A 16,417-nucleotide genomic window follows, 5' to 3' on the forward strand; every position below is an offset into this window, starting at 1 on the left:
GGGGGGGGGGGGGGGGGGGGGGGGGGGGGGATCTTGGTGTGTGCCCAAAGAGTGAATCCTTATAAGGCACGGAAAACAAATAATGATTCCTAACATCGTGTCTACACCGGATGCGAGCGGCGCGGCAAAATACTATAGAAACACTGATCTAGAGATTCATTATTTATAGATCAGTGTATAAAACTTATTATAATCAGTGATGCTGTCTACACTGGATGCGGCGCGACACGACAAATCCCCGACAGTAAACTGCTGCCGCATTCTATTTATGACGTGCTGACAAATTTCAAATTATTTTTAACGGTCGCTTTGTCGCATCCAGTGTAGACACGGTGTAACGAATGCCCGTTACATTACAGTAAATAAAATTTCACTTACCACATAAACAGAGTAAGGAGAGATGACTGAGGACGATGGAGAATGATTTGCAAATCCTGTGCACCACTGACTATCATCTAATCTTGTAAAATGTGTGGTAAGTAGCCTACTGCTGCTCCATAGTATAAACAGACTGTGCGCGATCGCGAATCTCGAAAGTGAAACTAAAAAGCCATCGTGCATTCAAAAGCAGTTTCAATGCCAGGTATAATAGCGGCTCCCTAATGTCCGAAATATATGTAGTATAATTGCCCAATGATATAACTGCGAGGGAAAATGTTGAAATATATACTTTCCTCCCATCTCATATTTATTCCCTTTAGGGGTTCCGTATACACATAATTTTCTTTCTGAACACGGTATTGGGATGCGGCGGATTGCGGGGGATATTGGGAGTGGGGGGTGATCACGATGCCGGCTCAACATCGTGATGTCTATCAGCCATCGGCGATGGACGATGGCATCGTCTATCGGCCCAACCCTACTGTGAACGTCCAAACTAAAAACAGAACTTCCCAGTAAGATTAAATAAGCTTATCTTCTGCTAATATCTTCTGAATGAGAGTTGCATAACAACAATATTGCTCAAGGCATACGCGTAGCATAAATAACCAATCGTTAAAACACTAGATATTCTCTAACATTGAGCGGTTGCGAAAGAGCCTGTCACAGGCAACATGGCTTGTTTTACAAACCCTACAATTAGTGTTCAACAAGTAGAGGTCTGCCACCAAACCTAAGCTTGACAGGATCAGGATCCGATTAGGTTAGGTTTAGGTCAATTTTTCAGCTGAGTTTGCAATGGGTCAGGTTATTACAAATAAGATATTATTCTTAAAGTCCCCATGAAATCAAAATGGAAGTTTTTTGGCTTTTAGTGAAAATATGTTAGCCTTAAAGAGTTAATTCATCCAAAAATGACAATTCTGTCATTAATTACTCACCCTCATGTCGTTTCAAACCCGTAAGACCTTCTTTCATCTTCGGAACACAAATTAAGATATTTTTGATGGAATCTGAGAGCTGTCTGGCCCTGCATAGACAGCAATACAACTGAAATGTTCCCAAGTCCAGAGACGTAGCAAGGAGATCGGTAAACTAATCCATATGACATCAGGGGTTCAACCGTAATTATATGAAGCTACTAGAAAACTTTGTGCGCAAAAAACCCCCCAAAAAACGACTTTATTCTGTGTCAGCTGCATCAAGCGGATATGTGGGTTTCGTTCAGATCAAATCACAACAACATAGGAAACAGATCCGGCGTGACGCAGCTGACACAGAACCCATACGTTGTTTACGTCCAGCTGATACTCTCCAAAATGGCACCAGGGTGATGCGAATTGCTGAAGTTATTTTTTTTTCTTTTGCGCACAAATTGTAGGCTATTTTCGTAGCTTCGTAAAATTACGGTTGAACCCCTGATGTGACTTGAATATTTATCTGTACCTCACATTAAACTATGGAACAGCTTCAGAATAGGGCTGTGTGATTAATCAAAATCGCGATTTGAGACGTTGCGATTTCCTAATCGCAAAGCCTGCGATATGGATGCGATATTACTCTGTTCCAGAGCATATGCATGGCTGCCAGCCTTGAGTTGCAGTCTTACTAACCAATAGAGTGAGCGCACCTCTGTTCTCCCCAATCAGCACTGCTCTAGCCAACTGCGTAAACACCCACCATTAAAAAAATAACATAAAAAAAACAGAAAGCGGGAGAGAGACAGAGTGGGATTATGGCGTCTACTGGGTCAGATTGATAGTTAGGCAAATTAAAACTAAAGAAAACCTTATGCAACTTAAGCTTCAAAATGACAGACAAGGAACAAAAAAGGTCATTTCCAAGAGCTGCATCACAGCGCATATCAAGAGCTCCCTTATCGGTTCTGTTTTCAGTACTGGAGAATAAAAGATACATTCTTAGATGTTTTTGTTAGTACGTGAACGTTATCTTACACATTTTATCTCCCCAACAGATTAATTTGAAATAAGTTTATAATGCATGTTGGCTATTCCCAGGGCGGAGCCGTTCATGTTGCCGCACTCACGCAGCCTGTCTCGTAATGCTCGTTTATACTCGCACCCGGCTCCGCACCGCATGTCTTCACGAGCGCATCTAGCAGTATGGATGAGACTTGCCGCACTCATGCAGCCTGTCTCGTAATGCTCGTTTATACTCGCACCCGGCTCCGCACCGCAAGTCTCCACGAGCGCATCTGGCAGTATGGATGAGACTTGACGCACGCGCGCAACCTGTGTCGACTCGCAACTGGCTCCGCGTTTAAAACTAATGTAAATTCAGTCTAACTGCTTGCTAACTTCACTTGGATGAAATGAAACATTCAGCACATTTTCCACTTGTTCTTAAAATCCCAAATACTTAAAATGAATAAATCAGCCTATGTAACATATGTAATACTTTAATAATTGACTTAAGAAATACAGTTCTTTATTTATAAAAAATAAACAAATATTTTCTGTGAAATTCAGTAATTAAGTTAATTCTGCAAGTTGTAAGTAGTTATACCATTATAATCTTGCCTGCTGAAGAAAAGAAACAATAGAACCCCTCCCAAAACACAATAACAAATGTAATGGATTTCAGGGTTATAATGGGAATTGTATTGGTTTTAATGTAAACTATAATGGTGTCTATTTGATGGATTCTATTGGTGGGATGTAATCTGGCAGATGGCAACCAATAGAACAACAGTAATTCCTATTGGAATAATGCCCAAAACAAAAATACATTTTGTAATGGTTTAATGGAAACTATAAGAATTTCTGTGATAGTTTCTATTGTTTTTTTCAGCAGGGTAATGATACTCATGCTGTGCTGCATATTATTGGCAATATTGAGCTGAAGCTTGACTTTGCAAATTTAAAAATCGCAATCGCAATATCTGTCAAAAAAATAAATAAATATTAAAAAAAATTCGCAATTTGATATTTTCCCCTAAATTGTACAGCTCTACTTCAGAACACTTGAAATATAGTGCACGAAAACTTTATGGTGCTTTATAATGTTTTTGTGGCTTTTGTGGGGCTTAATAATAACACAGAATGGTATACGCCCAAAATCGGATTTGGATCGGTCTCGTCTGAAAATGCCAGTATAGGAGCGATACCGATACTGAATATCGGATCGGCGCACCCCTAGTATCAATTGGGTCAGGTGACCAGATGTCATTTTAGAGTAAGGTTCAAGTTAATGCAGGTTAGTGCAGATCTCTAACTGAAAGTCACTTTGGATGAAAAACCACTACTTTTGCCTGGAGCCACTACTGCTACATAAAACTATAACGTACAATGTTATAGTATAACATACTCAAACTGAATTTTTGGCAGTGACAGTAAACAGAAGAGTCCAGATTGATGTGAAAAATCAGTCCGAATTTTTTAATGTCAAACATCAGTCTTGGTGTGAATAGGCCTTAAAGCGATAGTTCACCCAAAAACGAAAATTCTGTCATTATTTAATTAACCTCAGGTTACCTGTATGAGTTTAGTTCTTCTGCTGAACACAAAAGATTATATTATTAATAATGTTCATAATAATATTTTTTCCCCATACAATGGAAGTCGATGGCTACCATCTGTTTGGCTAGCAGTAGGGGTGCTCCGATTGATCGGCTACCGATCACTATTGGCCGATAATCGCTTTGGGATGATTGAAAATCAAAAAAACGATCTTGAGCTGATGACGCGCCTGCTGTGAGAGGTTTGGCACGACATGCAGCGTCACCATCTCAGTCATATTTCTTAATTAAATAACTTAAAGATGTAATTTCACAAACAGCGTGAGTGAATCACCGTTTGCGCGCTCACTCTCTCAAAATACGCAAATGTCTTCAAATCACCACATCGCGTCTGTCTATAAGCGAGCTGCACGCTGCACAGTTGACACAGGAATTGTCACTTGCACAATTGAGGCAGTGTCACATCTTCACTAAAGTTTATAAATTGCATTACTTTTTAAATTCTTGCCAGGACATTACTCCGTTTGCAGTGCGTATGTGGTGCGTATTTTTTCCGCGCTCATGTTAACAGATTAATAAAGCGTGCACACTGCACACGGTTGCTGTCCGGCACTGCGTTCAGTAGCGGTGCGTCTGCAGCAGTGCAGAGATCGTTTCCGCACCGAGTCTATTTTTGCTGTGCTGCAAGCTCTGAATTAAAGTAACAGCACATTTTTTGCAGTAAATATGAACATGGATTGACACGAAAATTTAGTAATTACACCATAAATGCATATTATTAAAGTCTACTGTGTTTCACAGTCAACACGTATGGCTTTTTGGCTAGGTTTAAAGGGAAAGAGCACTTTTAGATAAACAAGGCAATAATAGATGGCACTTGTGGAGGTAGTAAAACAAAGTTCTTTATGAACCGCAGGATTGCTTGTAATAAAGATTTCAATGCAAAAGTAAAGGCAGTAGAGCTGACAATTTCTGTCAATGGTAAGTTCGTGATAATGTAAGAAAATTAGTTTAAATGTTTTGCCACTTGCTTGAGCAACTTAATATATAAGTAAATGCAAAAGTAAAAAGCATTGAATAATGTGTTGCTTATATTTATTGTGTTTAAACATGTCTGTGAAAGATTGTATTACTGTACTGTGTAAAAAAATAATTGCAATGCTGAAAAGGCATTTTCAGTGACAATGTTTGGATTTGAAATCAAAATAATGGATAAATGTTGTGTTTGTGGTAAACAGCCATTGATCAGTAGCGGACTCCTGTGTGAAAGCTGCTTCCCCTCTCACAAGAGTCACCTAAGAGGGGAATTCCCCTCATTTTCAAAATGAAATTCAGGCCCTGAATAAATGTCTAAAAATCCTGATTGGAGTATCACTATAAATAGTTATAAATGATAAAAAGAGGGCTTTACATTATTTTACTTCGTGTTGATCTCGAAAATGAAAGACAGAGTGCTTTAGTAAACACTAGTAGTGTAGGTTTGAGATACATACAGTATGGCATTAAGTGCTTATCAGAATGATACGGACTCAGAAAATGCTATTAAAACAGCACTTAGAGGCTTCATATTGAAAAAATGATAGAAAGAGAACGCTTAACTACATCCTTTCTTCCATTCATAGACCCCCAGTGCGCTGTTAGCATGTGACAGAGTAAGAGAGCATGCAACAGCTGTGCACGAATAATCACACTGACATCCTGCACAGCCGAACCTACAAAATCTCACCTCTTCTGTGATATCACATACTGAAATAATAAAAAAAAAAACATTAGGCATTTCGACAAAAGAAATATAAGGAGTATGACTTACCTCTTTTTCTATTTTTCCCCTGCTATCCACTGCCTTCAACAGTCCATAACCTGGCTATTTATACCTGACGATAAGAATGATGCTGGCAGTTAGTAGAGACCACCAGGACTAAGACTATTCAAGTCCTCAAGATTCCACGAAGCCCTATGCAGTCAAGAGTGGACCAAACTCTGGCAGCGTCTCTCCCACAATGACGTCAACAGCCAGTCACGTGAACGCATAAAAAGAAGCGAGCTAGTGTTGCCCTGGCAACCGGCAGACAGTCCTATACTGATTTCAATAGGTCATCTGTCAGAGCTGCGCTGAAAGAGACCCTCACAAAACCAGTCTATTCTGCAGTCAAAATGAGTGAGTGTTTTGGAAGAAAAGCTTCAGTGTAGACAGGAAGCTGCGTTCAATGGTGAAAAGAAACCACATGAATTGCGCAACAGTATGCGAAATGTGAATCCACAACAATCATCAGATTGTAGCGGTGTAATGCGCTGCATGAAGAAGCGTTGAGGTATGAAAAGCAGTGTTGTGGTAGAGCTTCTAAAAAGTTTCAGACAAACTTCCCTCAATCGTGGCAGGAACAGAGACGTTCTGGTGTGGAGTCAATGGTTCCCATGAGACTTTGGACCCAGATTACTAACATTCTTTGGTAATCAGAACCACAGAGGAAGGCAGAACATAAACAGACTTCAGCTTCATGATGTCAACATTACAATTCCACTGCGTTACCAAATTCCCTGAGAACAAAAATCGTGTGATGCAATGACACTTGGTATGTCATTAAATTCCTTAAACTGAAAGTGAACCTTTAATGGTTGCAATCCAGTTCAAAATCAGAAGAACTACAACTAGAGCTGCAACAACTAATTGATAAAACTAGGCAATCATCAAGTACAGGTTATCTTTACCAATCACCCATCTCAGTATTTATTTAACACTTTTTTTGTCATTAATAGTGACAACCAAAAACAACAAATAAAAGATGAGCTCTGAATAATCACCAAATCATCAAGTGAAAATCACAAATAAAGCAACAGTATAAATAAAACGCTGCTTAAAACACGTTTGAATGACAGAAACAGTGACACAAAAGTGAAAAATGTTTACTTGCGTCACTTGCGGACGTGCGTTCATGACAGTACCATGACGTAAGCGTGTGGCGGCGCCGGGCGCTGAATCAGATCTGGCATGATGACATTGAACACAAGGCTCAAAGCACGGCCCATGAGTTCAACGTCATCACGTTAGATCTGGGTCAGTGCCGGCACCGCCACACGCTTGCGTCATGGTACTGTCATGAACGCACGTCCACAAGTGACGCAGTAGAGACGAAAATGTTGAATAAAGTTGTTATTTTTGTTTTCTTTGTGTAAAAAAAAAATTCTCGTAGCTTCGTAACATTACAGTTGAACCACTGATGTCACATGGACTACTTTGTCGATCATCTTGGTACTTTTCTGTGCCTTGACCGTGATAGTTCCCTTGATATGGGAGGGTCAGAGAGCCCTCAGATTTCATCAAAAAATATTTTAAATTGTGTTCCGAAGATGAAAGAAGGTCTTACGGGTTTGGAACAACACAAGGGTGAGTAATTAATGACAGAATTTTCATTTTTGGGTGAACTATCCCTTTAAACAAATTGCAATGCAGAGAGCCAGTTCATAAATCAACCTACAAATTGCTTATGTAAAATACATTAAACAGGGATAGCAGATAGTATTTTAACATTGTTAAAATGTGCTGGAGCTATCAAGTTCTCCCAAACTTGATTTAGGGGAAGATTTGCAGGATTTAGAAACCGAAATATTGCTTTTTAGATATGAAGAGTGTAAAAAATAATGTGCTTGTCCTAAAACTCCAGCACATTTTTCACTGTAATCATCACTCAGGGATGAAAAATCCAATTAAACTATAACATTAGGTTGTCAGCAGTTGTGTGGTTACCCTTTCAACATAATTTCTTTGAAAACCAGGCAGCACATTTGATTTGTGTCTTCCAGAGACACACAAAATTCTTTGGGCTGCACTGGCCTGGCACCCACTGAGTGAGTCCTTATCTCTGGATTCCTTTACAGACAGCGGAAAGAGAAGCACAGGGGTCTCTGGGTCACTATTTCAGGGTGAACCCGCCCACTCTCCAGTCCAAGAGCGTGGAAAAACTCTGCTTTCATGCAAGGGGTCTAATTTGAATACCATCTGGTGCCTAGTTGAATAGAGGTAACCAAGCCTCTAAAATGAGGCAAGAAAGGATGACAACAGAAAAAGGGCAAGGTCAGGAAATAAGAGCACCAAGGGGGGAGAGCTTTGGCACAGAGAGAGAGGGGGAGCATCCCCCAAAGGGCTGATGGGTAAATTAAGGGGGAGAGCATGCTTGTAAGAAACATGCATGTTTCAAGACCATACAAGGAAAAAATAAGTTATGTATGCCACAAACAATGGATAAAAAAAAAAGTTTAGTGAAAAAAAACACTGTAGTGCAGTGGTGAGTAATTTTGCTCATCTGCCTGCCACTATGGTCAGAGGCTTGTAAGACATCTCAAATTGGTATTTGACAAGAAACGCCTGTTGCTCGAATGCAAAGACTGCAGCTTGAAAAAAATCGTTGATTATATCTTGATGAACAGAAGAAACAAAAGCTATTAGTGCACATGAATGAATGGCTGTTTGTCTGGATGCTCAGTGGTGCTCTGCTGCCTGTGTGAGAAAGCTTTTTGTAGAAACATGTGAGGACATGGGACATGTGAGTTCTCATGCTTTCTTTGCGTCAGAATTAATTTTGTACTACATTTTTCTTTGACATTGTCTAATTTAAAATATTTTGGCTAATATTTGTGATCAATGCAAAACAAAAGTGTATATAAAAAGAGAAATAAAGACCTTTTTTCTGGTACATTTTAAAGACCTCTACTGGCTGATGGGTTCATTTTTTCCTGTGTAGGTGCCTCTTACCTCAATGTATGTCAGTGTAGTCCTACCCAACTAATATAGTAAACTATAATATTATATTTTAATTTTACTCTGGAGGACAGAATTAACAAACAATTTCCCAAAGAACTGGGTTTTGGAAACCAACAAACAAAACATACTTGGATACAATACATATTTCTAGGTCTAACCCTCTGGATTCATACTAAAAGTCAAAATTAAGGATGACATGTATTTAATGGCATATATTTGACAACATCACAGACAATTAAAAGGCCAAGTAAAATGTACTACAATGTAACATGATTAAAAGTAAAATGAATATCTAATGGCCTGATAGTTTTTAACAGGACAAAAAAAACCTTTAAAACATAAAACTAAATAATAATGCATAAAAACATTATGAAATGAATTTCAATGCATACCATAAAATGTCTTCTTCCTGTGAAATAACTATTTTTTACTGTCTTAGTCTTCTTGCTTTGCATAAACCATGCATGAATTTTAGTGTGGCGGAAGGCAGGTTCTCTTACATTTGCCTGGCAAGATAAGATAACCCAAGAACGTTTGTGTCACGGCAGAGCATTAGATAAGGCAGCCAAAGATACAGCAGCTCTTACTGAATTAAACAGAACTGCTAGACAAAATTATCCTTTGGACTTCAAAAGACCACCAGTACAGTTTAAATTAATGGGATATGCCGAAACTTACAGTGAGAAAGGAACAAATTACTTAAGAATAAAAAGATCTAGCATTTCAAGTCTTATTCAGATGATTTAGCTTTATCCTGAATTAATTTAACCTTTGTCAATTGTAACCTAAGAGTTTGGGAAGCAACGCAAAAGCATGAAAACATTACATCCAAAGATCTATTTCCTTTCCTAGTTTCTATGCACAAGCACTTTAAGATGGTGTCCTGCAAGAATGATCATTACAGCATCTTAGTCAGCAGGTGGAGAAGGCAAATGGAAATCTTGGCACCTGGTTCAAACTAGACCATCTACCAAAGGCATTCTGTTATTGGAAAACCAAGAATGTTACCTCAGCCTGACCCAACTACTTTTGCTTAATAAACAGGGATTCATTCTTCAATACAACAGAAAAAGCTGGTGGCTTAGTGAACTGATCAATATTGCAGAATACAAGGTTTCCCTTCCCTTTTGGCACTTTAAGTCCAACTGAGTGAATTGTGTTAACTGAAAGAGTATCTCAGAGCATGGTAACATCTACCCTCACTCTCTCTTGAGAGTATACATGAGAATATACATGAGTACATTACTATAATATTGAAGGTTAAAACTGACTGATTTTTTAGGCTATACAACTGCTTAAATTACACTTAATGAAGTTTTTATAATAAAAGTTACAATATATATATATAATAATACATAATATATACATAATGTTTCTACTTCAATTCGTTTTTTTATATAAACATTTAAACGGTGGCTATCATAAAAAATATATAAATTAAACATAGAAGAACAGTAAAAATTATAATGAATATATTATATGGTGCATTTATTTAGCAAAATCCCCCCTTTTTTAACTAGCAAATTGGATTCAGATACTGATTTTTAAGCAAATTTATTTATTGGCTATTTGCTTTATAACAAACAAACTGGCTTTAAACAAAAATATCTAGCCATTTGAAATTAGAGGCAACCACTGCATTTTAATCATGATCTGCACGGGCAGTTGTTTTTGATTTGATTTTGATTCATTTCAGGATTTAAAACAAAAACAGAATGGTCTGACTTTAGGTGTTATTTATTTGCTACATAAAACATCTGCACGAAACAAAAACAGCAGGTCTGAATGGGACACACTCTCTGACAGCAGGTGGTGCCTATGAACACGGTTGCCAGGTTTTCGCAATAAAACTAGTCCAATCGCGTTTCGAGGAGGGTTCCCCTGTAAAAATCGCATTCCGGGGGTAAAATACACGTTTTTCGGCGGGGATCTTCAAGTAAAATTCACATTGCAGGGACTAAATATCACGTTATTGGGGTCGCTTCAACCCGCGGATATGAACAACAACCCACGGCAACAGTGTTAAGCAGCCCAATTCTGCAGGAAAACCACGGACTTGGCAACACTGCATATGAACTGACCGCACTATAGCGTTTCCTTGGCTACCGCTGTAAACAAAGCAGAGTTGCACTTTATACAGAGAAGAAAATGCCACTGCCATCGAAACTTTTCTCAAGACAGTTCCCTTCAGTGATACATCGCGATCGACGGGTTGGCGACCACTGCTTTAGAGAAAAGTAATTATCTTTCCTATTTTTACCCAAAATAGGGTGTTGTGAGCATTACTGAGTACACATGTAATGTAATGACTGTTTAATTCATACTGGAAGCCGGAGGGCGCCCTTGCGCAGAAACTCCACATATGCTTCGCAGAAGTAATGCTCCAGGAAGAAGTATCCAGTGATCGCTGTAGCTGAATAAAACGCAGATAAATAAATTTTAACTCAAGACAATAAACATGCGATTGCACACAATATATGGTATCTGTGTTCTTCAAGCAATCTTGGGTATTTTTTATAAGGATAAAGTATATTCATAATGCAATGCTAATCGACATAGCCTTGATCACTGTATATAATGCTATAAAATAGTAAGATTTCTGCCTTATTCTGTGATACGAAACCACGTCTGATCACAAAGATAAGTTATTTCAAACACTCGACTATGTTATGAAGTTAATATGGAGAAAAAGCATGTCAATAAATTAAAATATCTTTGTTGGACAACAGGTTTGTAAACGACTCATACACATGTAAAACTGTGTCGCACACGTGCTGCTGTAGTACATTTACTCAAGGCTCAGACCGATTTTTGTCGCATTGTACAGCCCTATCCAAACCTGTTCCAGATTGTAGAAGGAGCTGCTCAATTTCATGTCCGCCTTCTTCACGTTACTCCACACAGTCGCACACAGAAATATGTCAACAACTAGACTTTATCGTTATTATCGCGGGAAGACAAATTCTTATTGTGTGGAGAATTTTTACCGGTATATCGCAAACGATAAGATATCGCCCATCCCTAGCAGAGACCCTAACAAATGGACAATTTTTAGGCATCCACCAGCCCTGAAAGGTTGATTTTCATAATATTACTGCAACAGACACAGAAGGTGTGATGACACTTTGAGAAGGCATTTACTGCATGTAACAATTTTCATATAAAATAAAACTTGAACAGATTATAAGCATTCAGGAAGTTAAAAACGAAGGTACAAACATAGGTGCAAACAAAGTAGGACTTGGTCAAAGTCCCCTTAAAGCAATTATAGTACAGGCATAAAAGTACAACTCTTTTCTACTTTAATGTGAAGAGACAAATCAAGCATGTTTCAATAATAGACAATAGCGATAAAATCGGACAACAATGGCATCGTAGAGCTTGATACTGTAGCGAAAATCTCACACACAAAAAGTATTTTTCAGACTGGTTCACCCAACGTGCTTTTACATTCCAGGAGTAAGCAAACAGACAATGGTTCTATTTAGGGGTGCTCCGATTGATCGGCTACCGATCACTATCGGCCGATAATCAGTTTGGGATGATTGATCGGCAGTCTCTAAAAAAGACTGATCTAAAAAAAAAAAACGATCTCAAGCTGATGACGTGCCTGCTGTGAGAGGTTTGGCACGACATACAGCGGCACCGTCTCAGTCTCTGTCCGGCACGGGTGAAATAATTATAATGCTGAAGGTGAGGTAATCACCACATCGCGTCTATCTATAAGCGAGCTGCACCCTGCACAGTTGACACAGGAATTGTCACTCGTACAATCGAGACAGTGTCACATCATCACTAAAGTTTATAAATTGCATTACTTTTTAATTCTTGCCAGTGTTTAACCATTCAGTGCTCGCTCGCGCGCTCTCCTGGAGATGTGCGCTCATGCACACTCGCAGCGCACACACATAATGCCATGTTCTAAGAGGGGAATTCCCCCCATTTTCAAAAATGAAATTCAGGCCCTGAATAAATGTCTAAAAATCCTAATTGGAGTATCCCTATAAATAGTTATAAATGATAAAAAGAAGGCTTTAAAAAAAGATCGGTATCGGTGATCGGCCTCAAAAATCCTGATCGGAGCAACTTTAGTTCTATTAAAAATAAAATTGTGTTTAACTGAATAGAGCAGTGATCCTCAAATCTGGCTCGCGAGATCCACTTTCCTGCAGAGGTTAGCTCTACCCTAATCAAACACACCTGAGTTTGCTAATCAATGTCTTCAGGATCATTAGAAAATCACAGGTAGGTTTGTTTGATTATAGGGTTGGAGCTAAACTCTGCATCTCGCGAGCCAGATTTAAGGATCACTGGAATAGAGGGACTTGCACTCTCTCAGCCACCATATTAAACAACAATTATTTTAGTGGTTCCTCTTCTCCTTCTCCTCATAAGAGGATGTCATATCAGATACAGTACAAGGAGTGAAAATGGGGATAAAGTGCATAGGTTACAGCTTAAATGGGTCATAGGATGCCCATTTTCCACAAGTTGATATGATTCTTTAGTGTCTTAATAAAAAGTCTGTAACATAGTTTGGTTAAAATTTCTCAATGGTAGTATAAAAAACACCTTTTTTACCCTATCAAAAACAGCTATTTTCAGAGCATGCGGATTTGTAGCATTTTCCTTTAAATGTTAATGAGCTCTGCTGACCCCGACCCTCTCTCCTAGAGACTGTTTACTTTAGCTGCATTCATCGTGAAACTTGCCAATTAACACATTATTAGGAAAGGCGATTTGCAAAGATCCGTTAAAAAAACCTTACACTCACTTCTTCTGTAGGTGAAGCTGGATCACGAATGATTCGCACGAACATAGATGCATTTATGTAGATCGGGGGCGGATTCCCTTCAAAAACAAACAATCCACTGCGTCTTCAGTGGCTCAGATGTCGGGAGTAAACGACGCCTGCTATGTTCATTATTACATCCAACAACAGAAGACCTCAATCGCTTAGGAGTCATTCTTGTCTACATCTGCTCCGGCGGTGAAACAATGGCGGACTGATGACAGCTCACTCAGGGTGGGTCTAAGGTAAGATGCCAGTCCAGTCTGTGCTGAAACGCTACTGTCAATCAAACTATCGTGGGAGGGGCACACACTGCCAACACACATTTCAGTTCAAACAACTTGTAAAAGTGCATGTAGCATTAAGGCTTTAGAGCAGGGGTGTCCAAACCTATACTGGCGGGCCACTGTCCTGCAAAGTTTAGCACCAGCTAGGGCTAATCACGGTTATTTAACACGATTATGAGGGGGCCCATATGACCAAAACAAATATGAATTTGTCTTTTGTTGTTTGATTAATATTAAGCACACAGTTGCAGCAGGAAAATAGCCCACTGTTCACATTTATTACATGACCGATGAAGGTATACATAAATAATCACCAAGTGCTGCATTTTGACAAATTTTTGCGTGTATTTGACCGTTTCGGCGGGCACCTTGAGCTAAAAGATGACTTTACATGTCAGTGTTCTGTTCCGTCTCTGAGCGCATATATCTTTCTGAGGAGCAGCGCAAGTTCTCTTTCACGCTTTTAAAAACATGAATAAATATACTTCTATAAATCAAGCACGTCCCATTTTGCAAAAGTCACGTTACATGATTTTACTGATTTGCACGTGGAATTGGGCTTTTATGGAGGAACGAAAGCGCAGCGCTGGAAAAGGGGGCGGAATGGGGCGCAATAATCTTTTTATCTCGATTATTGTATTTTCATAATCGTTGGAGGCCAAAATCGAAACTGTTTTTCCATTAATTGCATAGCCCTAGCTCCAGCCCTAATAAAACACACCTGAACCAGCTAAACAGTCATTCTTCAGACTCACTAGAAACTTCTAGACAAGTGTGTTGGAGATAGTTGGAGCTAAAATCTAGCATTTGGCCCTCCAGGAGCAGGACTAGACACCCCTGCTTTAGATCATCACTGATCTATTTATACACCCCTCAAAAGGACCCATGCTCCAACCTGAAAGCTTTCAAATGTACCACTAAAAAAAAAAAAAAAAAAAAAAAAAGTTCAGATATTTCCTCGGGTGACAGCGCAAACTCTTTGACTCTACTGGTCTTCACACCACACCATTCTCATTCAGTGATAGGTTTACAATAAATAATCTAGTTTTCCACTGGAGCAGTTTCCTTGTATTCTATGCACTGAACGGAATTTCCACACAAATGCTCTTTACACTCACTGAACTAACCTTGAAAATGTATCACTGAAATGGAAAACCGAATATTAAGACTCCGTGCAAACAGTTATTGAATCCCTGTTTCTTCAGACTACATGGTCACATTATGACCACTATCAGAGCACTGAGTATTAATTTTGTGTGACCCATAACAATGTCTATTAATAGCAAGCTTGTCCATAAAACTTTGGCCTCTAGTGTGATGAACACGAATGGAAACAGGCCATTGTATAAGTCCCTCTTAGTTACCAAACAGACCATGCAAAACAGAACACAACCACTTTTTGCAGAGCCCTTTAAAGTGGTTTGCCATGATATTTCACTTGAAGAAAAGAAATAGGATATGCCAACAGACCAACTAAATGACACTCAAAGCTAATGCTGTAACGGTTGTATAATACAAAAATATAAACTCTGGAACACTTAAACTAACAAACATCAGTCCAGGAGACATAGCATTTATAATAAAGTTATGAGAAAGCTAGGGATGCGCCGATCCGATATTCATATTGGGTATCGGCTCCGATAGTGCCATTTTTCTCGGATCGGGTATCGGTCAGAGGGCCGATCTAAATCAGAGTTTTTTTTTTTCTTTTTTCGATTGTGCGAATTACCGTACAATCAGACCGGTGTGATCAGTCTTGGCTGGTCGGTGTGATTAGAAATTTCAGTGCGTCACGTCATCAACTGCTGAATTTAAATCCGCTTTTGCGCTTTGGCTGGCGCAGAGCCAGATTGGACGCGCTGAGCGCTTGTCATATTATCACAAATATTCAGTGTTTTCAACCATATAATGCTTATTTTAGGTTTCAGACATTTAAATACACATAAGTACTAGCAAAACCATACATTTACAGTTTGTAAAATACATGCTGATGTCTATGGAAACGGCAATAATCATCCTTAAAGATATAATCTGATGACATGTTTTTATTGATATCATATACAGATTGTGTGGATAACTATAAAGTTTACTCTGCTCTTCTCCCAGTTTACCGGAGACCTACTTTAACATGTTTCGGTAGGAGAGGATGAATTTGCGTGTTGTAAAAACTAACATGGTGACACCCATCACCCGGTATAGATCAACTAACACGGTCAACATAAAAGTGTTTAAACTACCAAATAGATTTACTTGCACATATTTCAGAATCGGAATATCAGATATTTCATAATATAGTGAGCATGTTTGTGAATATTTTGAATAAAACAGGAAAAACTAAATAAAAGCGATCCATGTGTCATACAGATCTATTGTGGCTACGTTGTGTCACATGACAAGCATGATGCGTCGCCATGGAAGCAATAAGGCGATACATTCTAAAATAACGGTCGCCTAAAAAACCTCACGCTGGGGGCTCAGCTAGAATATTAAACTCACGTGCGAAAGTGTGAGCTACATATGCATATTTAAGTCCTTACATTAACGTTCACACAAACTCTTTTCTCCACTGTGGCTGTCAGTCATTCGTTCAGCCTTTAAACCCTGGTCGCGTTCGGTTACAGCAGTAAAGCTCTCTCCAAGATCATTGTGTGTTCCCATTATACTTGATTTGTAAATACATGTCTATGATTTTGCAAAAAGGACTTTATCTTCTTGCCGGA

General features: G+C 38.9%; 1 protein-coding gene across 4 annotated transcripts in view; it reads right to left on the reverse strand.

Annotated features, from left to right (window-relative positions):
• LOC107596693 (neurocalcin-delta A) overlaps positions 1 to 16,417 on the reverse strand; it is a 52,502-nt gene that overhangs the window by 14,211 nt on the left and 21,874 nt on the right. Inside the window, exon 1 of one of the 4 annotated variants that reach the window (XM_016287488.1) lies at positions 5,670 to 5,825. The exons of the other annotated variants lie outside the window; for them this stretch is intronic. The gene's annotated coding sequence lies outside the window, so the exon portion shown is untranslated. Of the gene's footprint in view, positions 1 to 5,669; positions 5,826 to 16,417 lie in introns of those variants that run through there. 4 annotated transcript variants of the gene reach the window in all.

This window comes from Sinocyclocheilus grahami, unplaced genomic scaffold (genome assembly GCF_001515645.1).
Source record: "Sinocyclocheilus grahami isolate Dianchi unplaced genomic scaffold, SAMN03320097.WGS_v1.1 scaffold222.1, whole genome shotgun sequence".
Classification (NCBI taxonomy): domain Eukaryota; kingdom Metazoa; phylum Chordata; class Actinopteri; order Cypriniformes; family Cyprinidae; genus Sinocyclocheilus; species Sinocyclocheilus grahami.